Here is a 20,010-nt window from a genome sequence, read left to right as displayed (position 1 = left end):
TTTCAAGGAATCTTTTAAAAGAATTTTCATATAAAGATTGTATTCTTTTCCTATCCAGACAAAAGACTTTGAATAATTTTTGTCCCAGTGCTGATGGTTATTCAATTTCTTTGTAATGTTGGTGACAGCATCTGCTCTCACCATTATTTGGAGCTCCACGAAGACCTCTAGAACAGCAGTCAGCAATTTTTTTTTTTTCTGTAAACAGCCAGATAGTAAATATTTTAGGCTTTGTAATCTCTGTTGCAACCACTCAACTCTGCTTTTGCAGTGTAGTGTGACAGCAGTCATAGACAATATGTAAATGAATGAGCCTGGCTGTGTTCCAGTAAAACTTTATTTACAGAAGAGATAATGGGCCATATTTGACCTCTAGGCTATAGTCAGCTGATTTCTGCTCCATAGCAAGAGGCATCTAAGTAATGGGAATATATTGTTCTAATTCACATCAGTACATTAATATAAGATATCATTATCACTCCTTGGGATTGGGGTAATTCCTAACGAAAATTTGTACCAAAGTACACTTTTTAAAAAAATTTTAATGGTAATTCCTGTTATTTAAAAAAATAATGTTTAGTTATTGAAAGACAGAGAGAGACAGGAGGAGACACAGAATCCGAAGCAGGCTCCAGGTTCTGAGCTATCAGCACAGAGCCCAACACAGGGCTCGAACTCACAAACTGCGCGATCATGACCTGAACTGAAGTTGGACATTTAACCAACTGAGCCACCCAGGTACCCCAAAGTATTAAGCTCTTTAACCCCCTCCATTAATCTTTTCAATCTCTTCTTAAAATTGTACAAGAAAATAGTAGTCGTATGTTAGACTTCAATGTTTAGTGTGTTGTCTTAATTAATTAAGTTCCTCTAATTTTTATAGTGGACTTTTACTGTGGGCTAGATAATTTTTATAAAGGACTTTTACCATAGGCTTGAGAGTAGAGATTACAGTGTTCTTTATTATGGAGCAAAATAAAAACATATAGCACCCAGATAGATTATTTACATTTATGATGTTTTATAGGAATAAAACTGGGGTACTGATATTGAAAATAATGTTGGTAGGGACTCTAATTTATACTGAGTGGTTTAGGAACCTCTTTCATTTTACTCTCTATCAGTTAGGAATAAAAATATGGCACAGTGGAGCCCTACCTGGGCATGAGTTCAAGGTCAAGAATGGACTAGTAAATTTGAATATATTTCTACAAAAATTATAAATTTTCTGAATAGATAAATGTGACAAAATTCAAAAGGCACAAAAACATATCATAAAAATTAATTTTCTTTTCCACATACCCCCAACTATGCAGTTTTTCCCCCTAGATGCAATGCTGTTACCATTTTTTTCATTCATTATATGAGTAAATTTAGGTTCTAGGAAGTACAACTTGGAAAATAAATATACTACTTTCCTGCCTTTATTATACATTCATGTATCAGCATATATAAGCTTACTAGTAGGTTTAGTAGTTAATGGGTATTTTATATATTTCTAACAGTTTGCTATTTTACAGAGCTACAGTGAAAATACTCCAACTCCAAACTTTGCATGAAATATCTGTGTTAGGAAGCTATATTCCATGGATCGATTACTTTTGTGTGTATCTTGTGAACAAAGGCACTAACTGCTATTTTATTTGGGACTGTCTCATCAAAGAGGTTTGTGTGGCAAATAACCATGGAAGAGAGAGATGGTGTCTCTTTGTGGAAGGAGAGCATGTTTAGTTATTTGTCAGCATAAAGATTCAGATTCCTAAGCTCATGGTTCCTCAGCTGTGATGCAAACCCTTAATGCAGGCAACATCCATCTTGCCCCTTCCCTCTTATCTTTGTGGGACTTGAAAGGGCAAAAGGAACCAATAAGAACATATAGCTCAGGATGCTTCCTATCCCATAAGTGATAAAGTTCATTTCTGGCTCAGGAGTCTCCAATCTTCTGCCAACATCTGTGAAACTGTGACAGGTTAATTGTTAATTCAAAAGTAGGAGAAAGCCTCAGACTCTTCATACTTCATGATAATCTGTAGAATAATTTCCTATTGGAATTGTGGTGCCAAAGTTTACATGGAATATAAATACATTTTAATAATTATATTAACATTAACATATATGAGAGTACTTGTTTCTTTCTCTAATCTCACTAACAAATTGTTACCCATCTTTTGATATTTGCCAGTTTGCTAAACGAAAATGCTATGTTAGTGTATTTTTAATTTTAATTTCAATATCAGTGTATTTTTAATTTGAATTTTAATATCTTAGTGTATTTGTATTTCACAATGAAGGAGTCTAAATATTAATCCAGGTACTTAATAGCTGTTTATATATACTTTTCCATGAAATTGTCTATTTTTATCTTCCTGTTTTTTCTAATTTTTTAACTGATTATTTAAACCTCTTTAAGTATTAAGAGATTAGGCTACTGTGTATCACACTCATTATATATATTTCCCTCCAATTGTCATTTATCTGTTTACTTTAAGGTAACTTACTTTAAGATTACTTCATTTCTTATGAATGGAAATTTTAAAATATTTTAAGTATACAAATTTATCCTTTTATAGGGCTCCTGGATTTATGTAATATTAGACCTTTCTTAGTCAAAGATTTTATAACAATTTTTTGCTGCTCTTTGTACTTATCTGCTTTGTATTTTTGTGCAGTTAGATTTTGATTCATCTATGGGACATTTTCAAACGAGGATTGAGATGTAGATCCATCTTATTTCTCTTTTGGATTAGGATATTTTTGAAACAAAGAATACCATGTTAGAAATCTTAATTGAGATTTGGAGCAACAGAAAAAAAGGAATTTCCTCAAGAATAACTTAATCACACACTTGAGATAAACTATTAGCTGAATTTACTAAACCGTTAAATTAAACATTTCAACTAATTACCAACATACTATTGAATTGTAAGATTTGCTTTGGCCAGGAGGCCTTCTTCACAGAGGGAGGAGATGGGGACATATTCTCTAGTGAGGTCATTTTTCAGGACTGGTGTTTTGATCTGCTTCTCCATCCTCCCTCCCCCCCTCCTCCCTCCTTCCCTCCATCTCTTCCTTCCTTCCTTCCTTCCTTCCTTCCTTCCTTCCTTCCTTCCCTCCCTCCCTCCCTTCCTCCCTCCTTTTTCATGAATATGGCAAATATCCCTCAAAGATGAATTATTACTATTTATTACAGTGATGTGCTTATTTTATGAACTTCCCTTTTTTTAATCTCTGAGATTCCTTCTTTGTTTTTCCATCTTCAGTATTTCACTACATTCTCTTGTACTTTGTCTATTTTCTTTATTGTGTGTTTTACAGATGTCTGCACTCTGCATAGCCCTTTACTGCTGCTACTTTTCAGACAACCTTTCTCATCTTCTACTTTCTGGGCTTTTCTTACACTCCTGGTTCATTGTCTAAATAAATATTTCCCTAAAACTTGCTAGGTTATTTCCTCAGAAAAAGGACTGCAAGTAATTTTAGGCTTTATCCTCTTTTTTTTTCTAATGGGTTAATTTTATTGTTGTTTGTTTGCTTGTTCGTGTTTAATGTTTGTAACTCATCTGCCCTCAGCCATTTACAACCATATTTATTTTGTAAATATGGAAAAGACTGAAGTTTTTGGCAAAAAGGGAACTTTCTGTATTCTTCATAAGTCATTTTCTTTTTTCATTTATCTCTATATCATATAACCTAATTAATATGTTTATATATGTTTACTTAGATTATGGTTAGTTTCATTTTTCCTTTCTCAGAAATGCAATACAAGCTTAACTCTAGGTATTATTACCTCTAGCACTTTTAATCATTCTGCTCACTCTTTTCTGAGCTATGTCTCTATAACAGTGCTTTTATTAATAACTTTAACATATATACTTATGTACTATTCAAATGTATAGTCTTTATTTCAAGAGAGATAAGCATTTTCTCTTTTCTTAACAGCAGTCCAGTGATCTCATTCCTAATCTATCTCATTCATCTGCTCAGGTAAAATAAGCCATTTTCCCTCATTATTATTGACTCTGATGATAATTAATCAAAATACAAAATTTCATTTTCTTAAAGCTTATCTCCATATTTCCTTTCATTTTTCATTCTCTACAAATCTATAGGGCTATGTAGAAAACAATATGCATAAGCAGTGAGCATATGTGCTAAGTACACATCTGTCATGTGAGTAACTCTTGGCTCCATGGAATTTCACTGTAACCATCAGAAAAACAATAGTTTGACAAGATCTTTTGGTTTTGACACTCTAATCTAGAACCCCACCGTTCATCATCAGGGTCCCCTGACCAGGTATGCAAGCTGTATGGTACACAATAGCATGAGTATACATCATAGATAATGAGACAATGTTGGCAGAGGGTATTATTTGGTTAATTTAAGGATAAAATATGTTACACAAGTTTCCAATGGATGGAATGGTTATCTTGAGGATGGTTATATTTCCCAAATAAACACAAACGCTCTATACAATGCTGCTTATCTTGGGCAAGGTGAGTGGATGCATGCACAAATTCACCAGAGTTCATTCTTGTATACCGTGCAGGTGTTCTTAGCACCACATCAGTATCTCAAGGCTTTATCCCTGGTGAAACCTCTGGGAGTAGGAAAGGCAAATGGAACCCACATTTCAAGGACTGGGTGGGGGTGAGATGTCTCTGAGTGCCCAGGGCCAGCTCTTGGGTCAACTGGCAGGGATGTCTTTAAATGACCTTTCCCAGCAATGAGTTTATTTGCTTATTTGTTTTTTTGTTTCTTCCCCTAGCTGGAATGGTACCCAGTATATGGAGGTTGAGGAAATACATACTAAAAAAAACAAACAAACAAAAAAGCCAGCAACAACAACAAAAAAACAAACAAAAAACAGGGATTCTCAACCTTGGCAATATTGACAATTTGGGCCAGATCATTCTTTTGGTGGTGGTGGTATCCTGTACACTGTAGGAAGTTTAATAGCATCCCTAGATGCCGGTACATCCCTGGTACATGGAAACCACAAACATCTCCAGCCATGACCAAGTATCCACTGTGAACAAAACTCCCCAATGAGGAAGAGGTGTATGATGAACTTACCTGGGTAGTACTGATACTTTGTTGCTACTATGTAGCTATAATGTTTCTCCTACTTCAGATACATTCTGCTCTCCAGTGTCTTTTTTTCTCATCAGTACCAGCCACTAATAATGTTACAATGAAATTGTTCAATCATTAGAAAAAAACACTGGTCTGATATTTTCAAAGCAGACTTAAAAAAAAATAACTATTGATTTTCTCCCTCTGAAGCTTACCATTTACTTAAGAAAACCCAGCATGGCTATTAATTTTCTTCAAAATTTATAAATGTTTGGCCCTTTCATACCATGTCAAGGCTTTGAACTTTCAAAACTTCTCACTTGGCTATTAATGGTTTAATATAACTGAAAGGGATCCTTCTCTAATCTTCATCCTCCCTACCCCATGTTTGAAGTTTCAGTACCTTCATTGTCACAGAAAAACTAACTTCTCCTAGCTCATTTCCACTTGCTTATTGACTCTGCCTTATGTCTGGTATGGTATTTCCTTGTGTCCTTTGCTCAAGTGGCAAGAAGATGTGCCTAGAATGGGCTTGTGGATGACTGTGGTGATTCTGCTGTGTCAGCCTTGGTCCTGGGGGAGCAGGGAAAGTTAACTGGTCCCCTATCTAAATTGTTGAATTTATTGGCATTGAGAAATTAATTATATTCCCTTATTCCTTTAAAACTATAGAATCTGTGGTGATGCCATTCTTCTTATTGCTGATACTCCTAACTAGTATCATCTCCCTTTTTCCTTGACTACTCTAAAGATTTATTAATTTTATTGATCTTTCAAAGAACTGGCTTTTGGTTTTATTGATTTTTCTATATGCTATTCTGATTTCTTTTTTTTTTTCCACTTTATTTATTTTTGGGAAAGAGAGTGAGTAGGGAAGAGGCAGAGAGAGAGAGAGGTGGGGAGGAGAGAGAGAGAATGTCAAGCAGGCTCGATGCTGTCAGCACAGAGCCCGATGCAGGGCTCTAACTCACAAACCATGAGATCATGACATGAGCCGAAACCAAGAGTTGGACGCCTAACCCACTGAGCCACCCAGCAGGCACCCTTATACTTTTCTGATTTCTATGTTATTGTTTTCTCCTTTAATCTTCATTAATTTCTTTTTGGGAGGTAATTTTTCTTCTTCCTTTTTTTGTTTTGTTTAGTTTCTTAAGTTTGAAATCAGTGTTATTTGAGACCTTTCTTTTTTTTCCTAACACAGGTGGTTAGTCTTATCAGCTTCCCTCTAAGAACTGTTTTTAACTGCATTCCATATATTTTAATATGCTGTGCTTTTATTTTTATTCAAATTATTTTCCAGTTTCTCTTTTGATTTCTTCTTTGATGGATTTCTTCTTTTATGGAAATGTATTATTTAGTTTTGACATATTTGGGGATTGTGTAAATAATGTTTTTAATTGTCGATTTCTAATTGAATTCTGTAGTAGTCAATGAACATACTTTGTCTTATTCAAATCCCTTTAAATTTATTATCCAGGACTGAGGCAAGACTTCTGATACTCTGCTCAGTGCCTCATTAATTATGAGGTTTTCCACTATGGCTGGAAAGGTATTCTTCCTAACCTGTGAAATTTCCAGAGTTCTCTCTTATGTAATTCCTGTACTCTCCCTTGTAAACTCTAGCTACCTTGGTCTTCCCAAACTCTCAACTTCATGTCTTGTATTGTGTGTAGACAGTCAGAATTAGAAACAACAGAAGATCATTGAACAGCTCTAGTGATTCAACTTCTTTACCATCCCGATGTCATAGCCTGAGAACTTCAAGTAGTACATGCTGGTACAATTGTATGGCTAAGTTCTTTTACTCTTTGGTCTCAAGGATTACTGTGCTCTGTTTCCTGCTGTCCAGTGTCTTCAAAATAATCTTAAAATACATTTTGTCTAACGTTGTTGTTTGTTTCAGGATGGAGAGTCCCTGTCCAGTTTCTGTTACTCCATCTTTATTGAAAGACCTCAGAACATTTTTAAATTTACAAACATGGAAAGTGTGCCATCTTTAACTGTGTATGCCATTCTGACCCTAAAGTCTGCGATGCTAGTGTTAATTGACCATTGAAAGACTCATATGTCTCCTTCGAATTAATCATCCATTTCTCATCCATTTGTCTAGACTTTTCTATCTAGCTTTATGACCCTAACTCTTTAGGGTTTAAATCACCCCCTATATCGTTTGTGAAACTCCTATCAATAGTATGCATTAAAATAGTACACTAATTTTGTGTGAAATTGTAGTGGGCATATATGGGAGTGTCTACTTCACTGTTTTTTTCCTCCAAAGTCACTTCTGTAACTTGAAAGATTGTGGCTGTTTTTACAAAATCTCCTCCTATGTCTATGTCTGACTGAACCAATTGTGTTTGACTCAAAAACAACAACATTAACTGTATGTCAGGAATTTGGCATTTGGGGTTTACTAGTAGTCAGTTATTCTTATGGGTGGACTGTAGTCCAGCAGGCAACCAAAAAAGGTCAGAATGTCAGTGGGGAGAGAGAAAGATGGATGTGAGAGAGAGGGGAGAGAAGTGAGAGAGTATAATGGAATAGAACAGAGGACAAAAAAAGGAAGGAGAGGGAAGAAGGAGGGACAGAGAGTCTAAAGATTAGAGTATCAAGTAGTTGCACAAAGAGAATACGAGGTTTGAGGAGTGCCTTCATCTTGAATGTCACACCTTCCCTGGTTTCCTTGAAACATCCTGAAACCCTCATACAATGTTTTCCTCTCTTGTTTAAGGTCAATCCTATTACCCATAGCCACTGAGTCATCCCTAGTATAGGGATTTAAATTAATTATTACAACTTTCACTGAATTCAGGAAAACCATTATCTGGAAAGGTACGGAGATAGTGCCAAGATAGTGCCAGACTATAGGTAGACAATTGAAAGTAGACAGTATCTAAGAAAGGTTTGGAAGATACTAAGATCCTTGAAATTTAAGAAAGATTTCCCTATGTTGGGAGGATAAAGAAAGTCATCCCAGGAAGAGGAAATATCATGAATAGTGACATGGAGTTAAAACACGACAGGAGAGGAAGAAGCAGTGTTTAACTAGTTTCATTGGAATATATATATTGTGGATGAACTTGTGTATTTTGTGATATACAAAGGAAGCCTTCAGATTTCAGATTCTGGTGTTGGACTTGATGTGATGGGCATCGCTAGGAGTGGCACATTTTCCCCCACTTGTTTTTAAACAATAACATGATGAAATGTGTTTCAAGGAAGATCAGTCTGGTAAGAAAGCACTGGATTGATTAAAGAGCCTAGAGCCCAGATGGAATAGATGGGTTAGGAGGCTGTATCAATTTAGGGGCATTTAGCTTTAAGTCACGGAAAAGCCTAACTGCGGTGGCTTAATGGAAGAGAAAGAGAGAGAGAAAGAATTTATCAGATCATGTAACTAAAACATCCATGGATAAGGCTGAATTCAGAAAACAACTGTGTTAGGGGCTCAGATAATGTCATTAGAGCTGAATTTTCTCTGGTATATATTCCACCTGTGCTGCCTACCTCAACAGCTGCACATAGTCACATCTGTCAGTTCCATACTCTACTCTCTTGGTGGAAAGGTATCTAAAGAAGCCCCAGCATCAATTTGTCTAAAGTTCATGTCTAGCAGTAAAAATGGATACCTTGCTGGACTCATTCCCAAATTCATGGGCTTTATTCTGATTGGCCACCATGGATCATGGACTCCTCCCAGAATATCTACTGTCGTCAGGAGGATACAGTGCTTTGTTCACATCTGGGCCATGTAAAATAAGGAAGTAGGATGTTTAACTTTCATTTGTTGCCCAATGCTAGTTTATCCCAAAGCCTCTTTTCATACATGATTTAATGTTTTGTGATGAGGGAAAGCAACACCATTTGTAAGATGGAAATAATCATTTACTGAATTTTAAGTCAAAAATATATTTAAAAGACACAATTTCAGGTTTAAGATTTTTAGTATAGTTTTATTGTTAAGTATTCCAGAACACACTGCATTCACAAATTTCTTCTTACCGTGAACTTTCACAACACACATAACCTCTTGAAGTCGCGAGTTTATAATGGAAATGCTGATGCTCCTTTAACTCTGTTAAAGTGAACTGTGCTGCTGTGATAAGAGGAAAATGCATGTTTGCGTTTGGACAACTCATCATCTTTCCAAATCATGATTAGTTGGTGGCAGGACAATATAACACCAAATCATATGCAAAGATAGCCCGGATTTGAAATATGAATCTTTTGCCAGTGTAAGAGATGAAGATGACAGTTGTAATCTCTTCAGATTCATAATTTACTAAGTTGTAGGCAGGTTAGCAGTGATGGAACATCCCTGGGCAGGGTGTTAGCAATTTTAAGATCATCTTATTGCATTACACAAATGGGAAGTTTAAAAGTTTGGGGCTGTCCTTATCTCTACCTTGAGCAACTCTTGGGGACATGCTAGCTCTAGAAATGAAATGTGTATATACATGGACATGCATATTGCTGTAGCTTATCCTCTTGTGTATTACATACTAAACAGTGGATTGTTTATGGTATGAAAAGTATTGTGTTATTGTGAGGATGTAAAACACTATGGGCAAATAACTATGGGTTTTGCTATCAAATAATGAAATGACATTTGTTACTGCCTCTGTAGTCAACAGAGAACATTTTCAGATGAAGTTATTCAGGTTATAGTAGGGGGCTAAAAGGCTGAACTCATTCCCTATAACAACTAGGAATTTGTTGTGATCTAACGTAGCAAGGATTGTTTTCCATTCATAGCCATCAAGGAACAGCGCATGAAGACAGCTGAACAATATAAATGAAGAAATTTTCAGTGATGGCTTTGCTTAGGCTTCTGCTGTATTATCATCTAGAGAAAGTATTGTCAAATTGATGTGGCTTAGGACATGGCAGAAGGAATATCCTTGGAAATATCAAGGGATATTTCCTTTTACCTCAGATTCTTTCTCTTTTACCATATACCTTATTCTCATGCAACTATAATTAACTTATATATATTATATACTATATTATAAATATAATATATACTATATTACATACTATATTATCAATATAATATATATTATATATTTTATGTGTTCTATATATGTGTATGTGTGTGTAAATATGTATGTATATGTATATGTATATATATATAATTTATGTATATGTATAATGTATGTATAATGTGTATGTATATGTATGTATGTATATGTATAATGTGTGTTTGTATAGATATAGATATAGATATAGATAGATATAATTCAGTTTATTTAGACTTAAAAACACATCAGTTCATTCATTTCTCTTAACCCTGATCCCTCAACTCTGTGAAGTACCAACCTGCCCCCTTTATCTATTAACTTGTGTGTTTTTCTTTTAATTTTTAAATTTTTATTTTTTTACAATTTGGCTTATAAGAGATCATACAGTATTTGTCTTTCTCTGCTTTTTTGTTTTGTTGTTATTTTACATCGATACTTCTCTTTCTATATTTCTGACTCTCTTGCAACTATAATTCTTAAGTGTGATTATATGATGAATCAAAGTTTAGCACTCTTAGCTTATACCCACTTTGAAAGCTTACATGAAAGGTTTACCACTGTTAAAAATAAACTAAAGCATAAGATGCCTGGATGGCTCTGTTAGTTAAGTGTCTGACTCTTGATTTCAGCTCAGTTCTTGATCTCATGGCTTGTGAGATGGCTCCTGGTGTCTACACTACAGCGCAGAGCCTGCTTGGGATCCTTCCCCCACCTCCCAGTTGCATTCTCTCTCTCTCTCTCTCTCTCTCTCTCTCTCTCTCTCTCTCTCTCAAAATAAATACAAAATACATATCTTTTAAAAAAGAGAAACTAAAATATGTTACATTTTTAAAGTACTTTTTTAAAGCAAAAATCTATTTGAAAAGGGCTGTGCCAAACTGGAAGTGATTAACAGCTCTCCATGGACAGCTGTTCTGGGAGAGATTGCTATGGAGAGAAGATGGAAGTAAAGTAAGGAAATTATTGATTGACTATAGCTTAAAGCCAAGTTGACTGTAATTGGTTGTCTTTAGGTTTAAATTTTATGACCTGGAGGCATTTATAGGCTTAGATTTTTATTTATTTATTTGCTTACTTACTTACTTACTTACTTATTTTTTAAAGCCATCACAGCATTAGAGCTACTGGTCTAATGGCTTCCTTGTTTAATGAATTTAACCCCATTCACTGGGGAGACTCCCTCTCCAAACCTCCATTGTTCCGTAACTATAGCCCCTAGGTGTCTGGAGGAATATAAGTATAAGAGATAAATATCAATTTGTTTAGAAATTTAGAAAGTGTGATTGATTATCCTCATGACATTACTTCATCCTATGGAAATGAAATCAATATTTAACATCATGTCTGACCCAAAAATAGAGATTTTCACAAATATGTGTGATTCACACATGCACGATTTGTGTTAGACTCATTCCTTCTATCTAAATAGCTATCTAAACTTTCACATGCCTATTGAAAATACAATTCACTGTGGATAAAAATGAAACCAGGTGAAGCACAGAGACTCCAGCTAATATCTGGTTATTGATAGATCCATTATTTGGAATTTCTTGATTGGCCTTTTCAAAACAGGGATCAGAGGAATTGGGATGACATTCTGTGAGGTACTATCTCATCTTAAAGTGGTCTTTTCCAAAAGCCTTGCGATGAAGAGTTAGTCTGTTTGTATTTCTCTTGCTTGAGTGCAGGGAAATAGATCATAAGAGAAATCGGTTATGGGTAAGACTAAGGTATCTCTAACATCATGAAGAGATTGGAGTTTCTGGTGGTAGATAAAACAGTCAGAAAAGTTACCCCTGTTAGCAATAGCCTGGGAGATTCAGATCATAGCATTATTGTTCTAAGCCAATACTATAGTAAAAAAAGGAAGAAAAGTGTTTTGTGTTTAGTTAAAGTAGAAAGCCTTAAAACTTTTTTTATGTTTATTTTTGAAAGAAGAGAGAGAGAGAGCGAGAGAGCGAGAGAGCGAGAGAGAGAGAGAGCACGAGCAATCAGGGGAGGGGCAGAAAGGGATGAAGACACAGAATCCGAAGTAGGATCCAAGTTCTGAGCTGTCAGCACAAAGCCCAACATGTGGCTCTAACTCACGAGCTGTGAGATTGTGACCTGAGCTGAAGTTGGATGCTTAACCTGACTAAGCCACCCACATGCCCCTAAATTAGGATGTCTTGATCCATTGTTTTGGGAGGAGGCAGTCTACCTCAAAATTAGCTACTTTTCTTCTTTATAAATTTGATTTGGAAGTCACCAAGATCTGCACAGGACCATATGTCAGGCACAGCTTCCTTCAGCTGTGAGATAAGTACTCAAGGCTCAAGTCCCTAAAGTCTGGCTGCCGTCTGGGTATTGAGAAGGACCTGGTATAGTACCTTCCAGGGAGATTCAAGGGCAGTCTTTGTTCTTAGTGCTTCCGAATCCGAAGGGTGGGAGAAAGTTGGAAACGTTAGTTTAGAAAATCATAGATAGTTGAGGAAACTGGAGTACAGATCCAGTCTGGTTTACAAGTATTGTAACACAACATCAAAGAAAACTCATAGGATTAAAATCTAGCATGAACCAAAGTGCAAACATAGTTTTTCTCTCTCCACATATATTCATTTTTTACCAAATATAGTCACAATAAAACTAATTTGTTTGCATTAAATTTGGCCTGATTATTCACATAAGTATAGCAAAAATAGTTACTGACCATGTAAACTCTTTCTAAGACTACTTTGCTGGAACTTTTCATAAGGAGTCTCAGGATGAACACTTAAAGCCTCTGAGGCCAGAAAACCAAGCCAAAGATTGGTCATCAGATTTACCTGCATTACCATTTCTGTCAAAGCCTTGGTAATGCAGCCAATGTTTCCACTTCTGTCCTTCTACAAGGCGAGCTATTATTGAACTTATGCAAATAACTAACTGTATTGCCAAGAAAAGAATACTCAAAAGTATTCTGGAGGGTTCAGAGAGAAAAAGGAAATGTTTTCATCTTTGTTTACAAGAATATACTTTATCAAATTGCTGTAAGTCCTAGATAGCTTAAGGAAAGGGTTTCCTTCACTCTGAAAACAAAAACAAAAACAAAACCCCCCAAACCAAAGCATCAAGGAACCTGCAGTGTTCAAACTAAGAGTCATAAAAATTATAATCAGCCTCCTTAGTTCATTCAGTCCCATGTGATATTTTATTTGCTTGAATACACTTTTTCCACTAGTTCTGGAAATTCTTATATAGTTAAGTTTTATGATATTAAAGTTATCAGAAACGTGAGCTTGCTGAACGTCTTTTCCATGAATTTCCTTAAAATGAATCATTTTTGTAAGAACACTGTTGTAAAAGCATCAGAATAAAACAATAATGATCTATGAAAAGACTTAAAGATTCTCATTGTTAAAGATCTGATGAGAGTTCATTATAATGAAATTGACAAGGAAATTTGGTTATTTCTGTAACATGCAACACTTTAAGATAATAATGAGAATTATGACTGACAACATTATGCTGGGACATATCAGATCTGTGAGAATTTCACAGAAGAATTTTTAGAGCACTTATACCACATATCTACAGAAATGCAACAAAAGGAGGGCTTAGTATTTTTATTTTATGGTGTTTCTCATGTAATTTAACATCAAATTAGCCCAATTAGTTTAACATCTCCCTTTTTGTAAGAAGAGAATATCTATTTTTGGGGATGTCCCAGGGACTCTTTGGAAATCTCAAAGCCAGTTCAAGGTGAAAGAAGAGTTCATTCAGAATTTCATTTGGGGAAGTTTGTTATAAATATCAAAAGATTTTTTTTTCAAAGTTTATTTATTTTTGGGACAGAGAGAGACAGAGCATGAACGGGGGAGGGGCAGAGAGAGAGGGAGACACAGAATCGGAAACAGGCTCCAGGCTCTGGGCCATCAGCCCAGAGCCCGACACGGGGCTCGAACTCACGGACCGCGAGATCGTGACCTGGCTGAAGTCGGACGCTTAACCGACTGCGCCACCCAGGTGCCCCAAAATAGCAAAAGATTTTAAAACCCTTGGTCAAATAGGAGCCTGGTTAACTTTGAAACAATATGTAGTTACTCATTTAACTGTAGTGACAACTAAAGACTCCATGGGAAAATATAGAAGGTTGCATGGTTCTGAGCAAAATGTAGCTCTTTTAATATGAAGAGTACTGGGTTTATAAATAATCAAACACCCGATAAAGACAGCAAACACAGGACATTATTTTGATTAAAATATCACGTAAAAGCTAAAGAAAACCTTTCTTTTTTTGTTTTTTTGTTTTCTTTTGATCAGATGAATCATCTATAAAAACTTGTCATTTCAGCAGATGAAAGAAAATTCAGATTTAGTTTTACATAAGTACAGCATTGATATTAAAGCTTATTTAAAAAGAAAACTTCACATTCATTTACCTTTAATATGCATAAAATTCCTTTCCTAAGTTGCCTTTACACAAACTTGTTACAACTTCTTTATTACGTTTAGATTTTGTCCTATTTTTTTTCTTTTTAAATAACCAGTCTCACTTTAGAACAAAATGACATTTTCCCTCCCCCCCCCCAAAAAAAAGCATCTCTATTCTTATTTCAATGGACATTGGGTTGCTTTTATATCTTAGGTGTTGTAAATAATGTTGCAATAAACATAGAGGTGCATTTATCTTTTTGGATTAGTGTTTTCATTTTCTATGGGTAAATACCCAGTAGTGGAATCAGTGAGTCATAATTTTTTGAAGAACTTTCGTACTATTTTCCATTGTGGCTATACCAATTTGCATTTTCATCAACAGTGCATAAAGTTTCCTTTTACTCCATATCCTCACCAATACTTGTCATTTCTTAAGTTTTTCATCTTAGCCATTCTGACAAGTATAAAGTGATATCTCATTATGGTTTTAATTTGCATTTCTCTGATGATTAGTGGTGTTGAGCATCTTTTCATATGTCTGTTGTCCATCTGTATATCTTCTTTGGAAAAATGGCTATTCATGTCCTCTGCCCATTTTTTAAATTGGACTATTTGTTTTGGTGTTCGGCTGTATGAGCTATTTATATATTTTGGATTTTAACCCCTTACCCAATATATCATTTATAAATATCTTCTGCCATTCAGTAGGTAGCCTTTTTGTTTTGTTGATGGTTTTGTTTGCTGTACAAAAGCTCTGTATTTTGCTATAGTCCTAATAGTTTAATTTTGTTCCCCCCCTCCACCATCTGAGGAGACGTATTTAGAAAAATATTCCTACAGTTGATGTCAAAGAAATTATTGCCCATGTATTCTTTTAGGAGTTTTATGGTTTCACATTTTACATTTAAGCTTTTAATCCACTTTGAGTTTATTTTTGTGTATCTATAAGAAGACAATCTAGTTTCATTCTTTTGTATGTAGCTATTCTGTTTTACCAGTATCCTCTGTTGCAGAGGCTGTGTTCCCCCATTGTGTATTCTTGCCTCCTCTGTCATAGATTAATTGATGATTTAAGCATGGATTTATTTCTAGATTCTCTTTTCTATGTTTCTATGTCTATGTGTCCATTTGTGTGTGCCAGTACCATACTGTTTTGATTACTACATCTTTGTAGTATATCTTGAAATTTGGGATTATGATACCTCTACCTTTGTTCTTTTTCAACATTACTTTGGTTATTTGGGGTCTTTGTGGTTTCTTACAAACTTAGGAAAATTTGTTCTAGTTCTGGGAAATATGTTGTTGGCATTTTAACAGTGATTGCATTAAATTTGTAGATTGGCTTGGGTGGAAGGATATTTTAACAATATTGGTTTTTCCAATATGTAGGAATGGACTATCTTTCCATTTGTTTGTGTAATCTTTAATCCTTTCATCAGTGTTTTATAGTTTACAGAGTACAGGTCTTGCACATCTTTAGTTAAGTTTATTTCTAGGTATGTCATTTTTATATAGTTATAAATGGGATTGTTTTCTTTTTTTTTCTTTCTGCTATTTCATTATTAGTGTACAGATATGCATCAGATATCTATATATTAATTTTGTATCCTTTGACTTTAAAATTCATTTATCAGTTCTAGTAGTTTTTTGGTGGAGATTTTAGGGTTTTACAGGTATAGTATTATGCCATCTGCAAATTGTGACAGTTTAAGTTTTCATTTATCAGTAGAAATACCCCTTATTTCTTGTTCTTGTCTCATCGTTGCATATAGGACTTCCAGTGCTATGTTATATAAAAGTGGTGAGAGAAAACATGTTTGTCTTGCTCCTGGTCTTAGAAGAAAATCTCTCTTTTTCCCCATGGAGTATGAAGTCAGTTGTATGTTTTTCATGAAAGGTTTTTATTATGTTAAAGTATGTTCCCTTTAAACCTACTTTTTTGAAGGTTTTCATCATGTATGTACACTGTACTTCATCAGATACTTTTTCTGCATATATTGAAATGATGTTGTTTTTATCCTTATGTTGATGTGATGTATCACATTGATTGAACCATCCTTGCAATCCTGGAATAAATCCCACTTGATTGTGGGAAATGACTTTTTAATGTACTGTTGGATTTACTTTGCTAATATTTTCCTGAGGATTTTTGCATGTATGTTCATCACAGATATTGGTCTGTAGTTACCTCTCTCTTTTTTAATATTTATTTGTTTTTGAGAGGGAGAGAGCACAGGCAGGGAGGGGAAGAGAGAGAGGGAGATAGAGGATCCCAAACAGGCTCTGTATTGACAGCAGAGAGACTGATGTGGGGCTTAAACTCACAAACTGTGAGATCATGAGCCGAAGTCAGAGGCTTAACCAGCTGAACCACCCAGGTCCCCCAAGTTGGTTTGTTCTCTCTCTCTCTCTCTCTCTCTATCTCTCTCTCTCTCTCTCTCTCTCTCTCTCTCTCTCGTAATGTCTTTACCTGGTTTTAGTATCAGGGTAATGATGGCCTTGTAGAATGAATTTGGAAGCTTTCCTTTCTCTTCTATTTTTTTGGAATAATTTGAGAATCATAGGTATTAACCCTTCTTTAAATATTTGGTAGAATTCACCTGTGAAGCCATCTAATCCTGGACTTTTGTTTGTTGGGAGTTTTTTTTATTACTGATTCAATTTCATTGCTAGTAGTTAGTCTGTTCAAATTTTCTATTTCTTCCTGATTCGGTTTTGGAAGGTTATGTATTTCTAGGAATTTATCCATTTCCTTAGGGTTGTTCCAATTTGTTAGTATATAATTTTTCAAAATATTTTCTCATACTCTTGTTTTTCTGTGTTGTGAGTTACTATTTCTCCTCCTTCGTTTTCTATTTTATTTATTTGAGTCCTCTCCCTCTCTTTTTTCTTGTCTCTTGAGGTAGGCCTGTATAGCTATAAACCTCCTTCTAAGAACAACTTTTGCTGCATCCCAAAGATTTGGATCATTGTGTTTTCATTTTTATTTGTCTGCATATATATTTTTTTAATTTCCTTTTTTTTATTTTTAGGTTGGCCCATTCATTAAAAATTTTTTTTAATGTTTATTTATTTTTGACATAGAGAGAGAGACACAGAGTGAGCAGGGGAGGGGCAGAGAGAGAGGGAGACACAGAATCCGAAGCAGTTTCCAGGCTCTGAGCTGTCAGCACAGAGCCCAACGTGGGGCTCAAACTCACAGACTGTGAGATCATGACCTGAGCCGAAGTCGGTCACTCAACTGACTGAGCCATACAGGCGCCCCGGCCCATTCATTTTAGTAGCATGTTATTTAGTCTCTATGTATTTGTATTCTTCTGAGACTTTTTCTTGTGATTGATTTCTAGTTTCATACCATTCTGATTAGAAAAGATGCATGATAGGATTTCAGTCTTTTTGAGACTTGTTTTGTGGCCTCACATTGATCTTTTATGGAGAATGTTCCATGTGCTCTTGAAAAGAATGTGTGTTCTCCTGTTTTAGGGTGGAATATTCTGAACATCTCTCTTAGGGTCATTTGGTCCAGTACGTCATTCAAAGCCACTGTTTTGCTGATTTTCTATCTAGATGATCTATTCATTGATGTGAGATGTTAAAGTCCCCAATTATTATCATATTACACTCAGTTTCTTCTTTATATTTGTTAATAGTTGCTTTATGTATTAGGTTCTGTATGTTTGGTGCTTAAATATCTACAATTGTTATATCCTCTTGTTGGATTGGTCCTTTTATTATTGTATAGTTTCCTTCTTTGTCTCTTTTTAGTCTTTGATTTAAAGTGTATTTTGTCTGATGTAAGTATTGCTACTCTTGCTTTCTTTCACCTTCATTTGCATGATAACTGTTTTTCTGTCCCTTCGCTTCAAATCTGCATGTGTCTTTAGGTCTGTAGTGAATCTATTATAGGTGGCGTATAGAGTGGTCTTGTTTTTTTATGCATTCAGTCACCTTATGTCTTTTGATTAGAGCATTTAGTCCATTTGCATTTAATATAATTATTGATAGGTATGTAGCTATTGTCTTGTGTTGTTTTTCAGTTTTCATAGTTCTTCTCTGTTCCTTTATCTTCTCTTACTCTCTTCCTTTGTGGTTTGATGGCTTTCTTTAGGGATATGCTTGGATTCCTTTTTCTTTGTTTTTTGTGTATCTGTTACAGATTATTTAGTCATCGTTATCATTATGTTCATACACAATATCTTATGCATATAGCATTCTATTTTAAGTCGGTGGTTGCTTAAGTTTGAATGCATTCTAACAACACTAAAGTTTTACTCCTCCCACCACACATTTTATATATATATGATGTCATACTTTACATCCTTTTATTTTGTTAATCTCTTGAGTGATTTTTATAGGTATAATTGATTTTACTGCTTTTGTGCTTTAACCTTCATACTGGTTTTGTAAGTAATTAATATTTCTTTATTATGTTTGCATCTACCTGTGATTTTCTTCCCTTTAATAATTTTCTTACTCCTGATTATGGGATTATGGTCTTTCCTTTTGGCCCAAAGAGTTCTCAACCTCTCATTCTCTTGAAAGTGTTGGCCTTATGAAGAAGAGATCCCCTGATGCCTTATAGCACAATGTCCCCTGTTTACCAGAATCAGGTTCTTCAAGGGTATCTCCTGTATTTGTTGCTTGCACCTTAGTCCTGTGGCCAAGCCTCATTTGCTTTCCATCCAGTTGACTGTGTTGGCCCCCTTTGGCTACTGAAGGTGCACTGTCCAGGGTTTGGTTCCTATGTTGTGAAGGAGCCAATATGGGGGCTATTGTAGGCTTGTAGTTGGGTGGTATGAGTGTCAGACCAGATACCTGCCTTCAGCTTGTCTGCTGGTATGCAGACTCTAAACTGCAGTGTGCCCTCCTTGCCTGTCTTCTGAGAGGCTTTTGTTGGTGGGCAAGGCTGGCAGTTAGACCAGATGCCTGCCTTAAATCTATCTGCCGGGGCTGCAGTCATACTGGTGTGGGTGGTTATCTTTCCCTCTTCTCAGGGCACAAGTCACTTTAGAATGGTGCTGGTCCTTGCCAGAGCTGCTTGCAGGATGTGTGAAGATAAGAGCTGCTTTGGAGGGATGTTTGTTCAATGGGGCAGGTTGGATGGGGCAGATTTTCAGACCATTGGGATAGAGTACACACTGTTAGCAAGATAGGTGGAGGGTGTGCTGCTTCCTGAAAATGTTAGGTTATTGGAGGGAGTGGGGGGGACTAGGTAAACAGTGCCCTCCAGCTCTTTGTTCTTGGAGAAGTTTTCTAAAGATACCTATCTCTTCAACACACATTCTGAGACTAGTAAATAAACCTCCATCACCTGTACCCCAGGTGCTTTTCATACTGTTGGTTCTATGCTGTATCTCACTGGTGTTGTTTATTATGCTGGCTCAATCAGGGCAAGGACTATAACTCTCTAGCTCTCTGAGCTAAGCCCACTGATTTTTAAAGTACCCAGAGGTAAGTTTCACTGTTTGTAAAAATATGTAAAGTTAAATCCCACTGATTTTCAAATTTTTTTTAACAT

The 20,010-nt window shown here is 35.6% G+C and overlaps 1 pseudogene; it reads right to left on the bottom strand.

Annotated features, from left to right (window-relative positions):
- The window catches only part of LOC125164642 (60S ribosomal protein L18a-like), a 102,007-nt pseudogene extending 82,555 nt beyond the window's left edge, over nt 1-19,452 (bottom strand).
- Between the last annotated feature and the right edge of the window lie 558 nt (nt 19,453-20,010).

This window comes from Prionailurus viverrinus, chromosome A1, assembly GCF_022837055.1.
Source record: "Prionailurus viverrinus isolate Anna chromosome A1, UM_Priviv_1.0, whole genome shotgun sequence".
In the NCBI taxonomy this organism is placed as follows: domain Eukaryota; kingdom Metazoa; phylum Chordata; class Mammalia; order Carnivora; family Felidae; genus Prionailurus; species Prionailurus viverrinus.
This window is presented reverse-complemented; position numbering and strand designations above follow the sequence as displayed.